Raw genomic sequence first — 6000 nt, forward strand, 5'->3', positions numbered from 1 at the left:
TACGTTCCTTACTAGGTTAGGTTAGGCCTTAAGGGGGGGCCTAACGGGGGGTAGGGGGGGCGAAGCCCCCTCCCCCTGGTCAGGCAATGTTCCCTACTAGGTTAGGTTAGTTTAGGTTGGTTTAGGTTACATTCCTTACTAGGTACGTTAGGCCTAGTATTTCCCTACTAGGTTTAAGGTATGTTACATTCCTTACTAGTTAGGTTAGGCCTTTAAGGGGGGGTAGGGGGGGGGGGCGAAGCCCCCCCCTGGTCAGGCAATATTCCCTACTAGGTTAGGTTAGGTTACATTCCTACTAGGTTAGGTTAGGCCTTTAAGGTTACGGGGGTTACGGGGGGGCGAAGCCTCCCTGGTCAGGCAATATTCCCTACTAGGTTAGGTTTGGTTGTTACATTCCTTACTAGGTTAAGTTAGGCCTAGTATTTCCCTACTAGGTTAGGTTAGGTTAGGCCTTTAAGGGGGGTACGGGGGGGGAAGCCACCTGGTCAGGCAATATTCCCTACGAGGTTAGGTTACATTCTTCTTACTAGGTTAAGTTAGGCCTTTAAGGGGAGTACTGGGGGCAAAGCCCCTGGTGGTCAGGCAACATTGCCTACTAGGTTAAGTTCCCTACTAGGTAAGGTTTACCATCCCTGCTAGGTTAGGTTATGTTAGGTTGGTTTGGTTCTTTAAGGGGGGTTACAGTAGGCCCAACCCCCACCCCTGGTCAGGCAACATCCCCTACAAGTAATTAGTTTTAGTTATATTGCTAACTATGTTTAATTTGGTCTTTTGTATTTATTAAAACAACTATAGGCCCTATTACACATTTACCACCCAGGACTTAAATCCCACCCGCTCCTGGGCCCGTTATATATGATTTGTATTATTTCATATTTTGAACCCATCCCACATTTACATTAGTTCTTAACTCACCCATTTACTTTTATTACCCTTAACATTGCCAACTTATCTTGTTAAGTGCTTGTTCATTTACCTCAGCCCCACCCTGCCTCAACCAATAGCATCAAAGCATTTTTACTACTCCACCCCACCTCTCCTACCCTGTTTTCTACGGTCTGGCCTCCTGCCACCTCCTAAACTGTAGAACTCCAACACTGTTGAATCTGCCGCCATGACATCCACTGCTGCATCTACTTCACGCTCGCCCCAGCCCCTCACCAGGAACTCTTTGCCAACTTCATGTAACAATTGTTACATGAGTTACAAAGATTTTTCTGCCCTTTACTCAGGTAATTATGATCGACTAATCGGTTTTTGCCAGGACCACGGCCTCCTGAGAAAGCAGGTCTTTTGCCCCCATTCAGTCAACTCCAAGATACGGGAGGAGAATGTATAACTTCGTCGGGTACTTGGGTGTTTCTTATTTCAAGCTGCATTTGAGGAACCCAAGACCCGCCTCCACGCATTCATAAAAGCAGCTGCTGCTTTGTACCCTCCACCCCTTTAAGGTAAGGTCCAAACATTATTCTTAATTATTATGTTTTAGGAAAGTGAGTGTTAGGCTTTCGCCGAAAGTTGCGCCAAGGTATGTTACTATTCAGTGGGGAGCTGCTAAGGACAACTCGTACCTTCCACCTACCCCCCCCCCCCCCCTACCCCGGCCCCCCCCCCCCTGCGTTACCCCCGCCCCTCCCCCCTTAGTGAAACATATGGCTCCGTGTGGTGGTTGGGGAATTTATGGCGGCTGTGTTTACATCTCTTCACCGTAACGAATACTTGGTACCTTCCTGTAGGACCGTTCTTCGGTGACTTAGACTATGGCAATGACATTTTCTATGTTATTTTAGTTGCTTTACAAGGGTTGTAAGGAATATTTTTTCGTTTGGTTGGAACTAAACTTTAATATACCTTGAGTTTGGTGCGGCTATTATGTAACTTTCAAAGGTCAATTACTGCTTAGTTACAGCCGGCCGAATGGATATTACTTTTGAATCTTGTACAGTAACTCAAATAACATAGGAATCAGTCAATTGCCATAGTCTAAGCCACCGCGGATTGCTTCTGTAGAAATACCTGAAAATGAAAACAGAGTACTTACAGTTTCATTTCCAACTCAAACAAACCGTTAGTAGAAAACACAATATAAACAAAGCATTACGACGATGAAGCGGGCAGAGAGCGATGACGAACACGTCCTTCACACCCGCGGCCGAAAGCAAAAGTGGTTCTTCACCTCTCCTGGCTCTCATTCTCAAGCTTACGAGTTACGACCGTTCCAGCTGCCACTAGCTACTTCCTCTTGTTAAAGGACCGAGGTTTGTATTCGTGTCGGAACAATTATGTCTTTGAGCATATTCAATCACAACTTTTTTACCACCACTAGACAAATAATGATAAAATTCACCGTAACCCACATTGCACTGCAAACAATCGGTAGGAAATCGGTCTGTCAAAATTAAATAAGCCAAGAAGGGCCAGCCACTGCCTCTGCCATAGGTACAGGAAGACAAAATGCCGTTTTTTGCTTCATTATTCGAGTATTCAGTCAAACAAGGATACCAGTGGACCACTGGACAGGTAACTTTATTACTCCGTTGAAATGCCAGTGAAACTTAGTTTTCGACTAAAGTCGTTCGTAATTGGTTATGAAACCCATGACGTCATAAGATGTCACACCTCTCAGCCAATAATGAGTAACTGGAACTGCTTTTGTTTGCGTAAGAAAGTAAGTTAGAGGGCTCATTAAAAGTAAACATTACCGTAGAGGAAACACCTCTCCCGACTTGGAAAAATTCGAGGTAAAAAACTTATCAAGCTCATTTAATTCCACCACGTTCAAATCTCTCCAATATAATGACTATACTTTTTATATTGTTTTTCACATGCTCTTTCCATGTAGGTGATTATTTATTTTAATATCCAGTGCCGAGTGCTTCTGAAATATTACCTTTAGTACTCGCCCCTGGGGGTTAATTACAGTCGTCCGAATAAACATTACTTAAAATTCTTGTTCAGGAGGTAAAACTGCATTGAAAATTCGCAACTGCCATACTCTGGGCCGCCGCGGATAGGTACACTATAGTCGATTCATTTAAGGTAGATTCTTGCGCCTACGAGACGTTTGTTTGGCGGCCTCTGATTGGCTGGTAGCGGGAGGCAGGACTGCTCGCTCAGTGGGTCATATTTTCGTTTGTAGCTTAGAAAACTAGCAATATGTTTACATTTCTTCATTTTATCTCACGTTTTACAAAAGATAGGAAAGTTTTGGTCATACCAAAGGATTCAGTATTAAAATGTACAATTAATTAATCTTTCCTGAAATCAATAAGTTGAAATACAAAGGAATTTACAACGAGTAGAAGTGAAGGGAGAAACATTTCATTCTTTATACCTGTTTTTATTCATCATCGGATTTTGCATAATTCATGAGATCAAAATAAAATGAAATCTTGTGTTTTAAAACAATAAATTCACCCTGAATACGCTGGTGCTTTCAGATTTTAGATGCGTGTAATATGTAAAGAGAAAATGAAGAATATGTCTTATTATGTTGCATCCGTGCTTGACTCGGTTTGACAGTAGTGCCGAGAGACGCAAGATATCGTGGGGCTAGTCCTCTGAGCTAGAGCCGTTGGCGTGTTGGCAGTTGCCAATTGACGATATGAGAAGTTTGCAGTTTCGAGACTATGTATTTACCGAATTATTATGTCATTACATTTTCTATAAATAAATGCATAGAATTCCCATTATGACTTTCAAACATTTTTACTAAAATATTATATATGTCCGTATTTCTGGACATATCTGATAAAAGAAAAGTAAATAATCAGATGGATGCATCTGGGTGTTGGCTTCAATTTAGTCTAAGTGAGAAATGTACATGCTTTATGAGGCTCACTGATAAATAACAGAACTTGTTTCTCTGGCCAATAACATCAAAAGCTTATGGTTTTCATATGTTCACTCAATAAACAAAAGTTACAAATGTTTATTTCTTACTATAAAAATTTGTTGACGATGTAACGAATATAATATACTGTCTTTTTCAGAATTGCTTGAGTTACTCTTACACCAGAATGTTTATCTCCTTTATATACATGTTACACTTGACAACATGTCTACAACAATGTTTAGGAAAAATTGCTTAGTTTTCTCCTGAGGTAGTTGATTATTCTTGAATCACTTAATTCATACCTGAGTAGAATAGCTCCCGTAACCGTTCCCACAGACCCTGCATAATTGTATATATATAAGTACATGTAGGATAATGAGACTAATCAGAAGACTGTTATATCTTCATCTTTTTAAACAAAAGAATGGAAATTCATGCAGATATGTCATAAACACAAAAGAAAGTCATACACAGTAGACTTACATTGGTATGTCATTAGGCTATCGATATGAACAAAAAGAAATTCTTAAATTTTTACAAATTTTCTACGTCCTCCATTATTGTTTTTGTTTATTGCTGCACTGAGATATTATTTCATATCACTCAATTAAGTCTCTGATATCTCTTTCGTTTGAAATATATTCATATAAGAAAATTAGAAAAACAATATGTTGAAACCAACCTCATTAAAACTAAGGATGAGCTGAAGAGTCGAAGTAGGTCCGTAGATAGGCCCGTAGATTTCAAATTCATCCTGGACTGAATTTCCCGCGCCCGCGGCCAACGATACCAGATGCATCCATCTATTATTTACTTTTTTTTATCAGATATGTCCAGAAATACGGACATATATGATATTTGAGTAAAAATGTTCAAATGTCATAATGGTAATTCTATGCATTTATTTATAGAAAATGTAATGACATAATAATTCGGTAAATACATAGTCTCGAAACTGCAAACTTCTCATATCGCCAATTGGCAACTGCCAACACGCCAACGGCTCTAGCTGAGAGGACCAGACCCAACGATGTCTCTCGGCACTATTGTCAAACCGAGTCAAGCACGAATGTAACATAATAAGACATATTCTTCATTTTCTCTTTACATATTACACGCATCTAAAATCTGAAAGCACCATCGTATTCAGGGTGATTTTATTGATAATATCACAAGATTTTATTTTATCTTGATGTCATGAATTATGCAAAATCCGATGATGAATAAAAAACAGGTATAAAGAATGAAATGTTTCTCCCTTCACTTCTACTCGTTGTAAATTCCTTTGTATTTTAACTTAATTGATTTCAGGAAAAAAGATTATTTAATTGTACATTTAATACCGAATCCTTTGGTATGACCCCCCCCCCCAAAACTTTCCATCTTTTGTAAAACGGGAGATAAATGAAGAAATGTAAACATATTGCTAGTTTTCTAAGCTACAAACGAAGATATGACCCACTGAGCGAGCAGTCTGCCTCCTGCTACCAGCCAATCAGAGGCCGCCAAACAAACGTCTCGTAGGCGCAAGAATCTACCTAAATGAATCGACTGTGCCTTGCTTGAGAAACTTCATATATGAAAGTGTAGGTTCGTATCCTTTTGTTACATTGTTTATTAAATTACAGCTTTTTAAAACGGACTTGCAAATTCCTATTTTGAAGCATACCACCATTATTTTACTATTGTGACACTGGTTTGAGCATTAATTCCATCTCTAACCCTGCTTTTCTCATCCTCCTCTTCAAATTCCTGCTGAGATTATCCATGTTGTATGAGTCATATTAGCTATACCACTTTTATCACTCCATCTTCAGTCATAAATTCCCTGGGTTTCTCTTCATTCATAGTTATTTTGCTGTTTGACCAGGTAACGAGTCGTACTGCAACCCCCAATCTTACCAAACAGTCAGTCTACTAATACCTGTTGCACTTTTTCAGGATTTTGCAAATCAGTACAGTATTGTCAACAAGATCATGATTCGGTATTTTATTCTTTCCACTTAATACCTGTATGTCTGCAACAAAGCTCAGCAAAACAAACGTTGACCAAAAAGAGTGACAAATGTGATAGACTTTCATCCTGTAGTATGATGTCAGTTCTCAGTTTTCCATCACCATAACTTTGTCATCCTCAGATCTGGAAGCTTCTTCCTGTATTTCCC

At 39.6% G+C, this 6000-nt stretch overlaps 1 protein-coding gene across 2 annotated transcripts in view; it reads left to right on the forward strand.

Annotated features, from left to right (window-relative positions):
• The window catches only part of LOC135205741 (uncharacterized), a 109910-nt gene that overhangs the window by 68153 nt on the left and 35757 nt on the right, over window positions 1-6000 (forward strand). The gene's annotated exons all lie outside the window — the stretch shown is intronic.

Source organism: Macrobrachium nipponense, chromosome 24 (genome assembly GCF_015104395.2).
Source record: "Macrobrachium nipponense isolate FS-2020 chromosome 24, ASM1510439v2, whole genome shotgun sequence".
NCBI lineage: Eukaryota > Metazoa > Arthropoda > Malacostraca > Decapoda > Palaemonidae > Macrobrachium > Macrobrachium nipponense.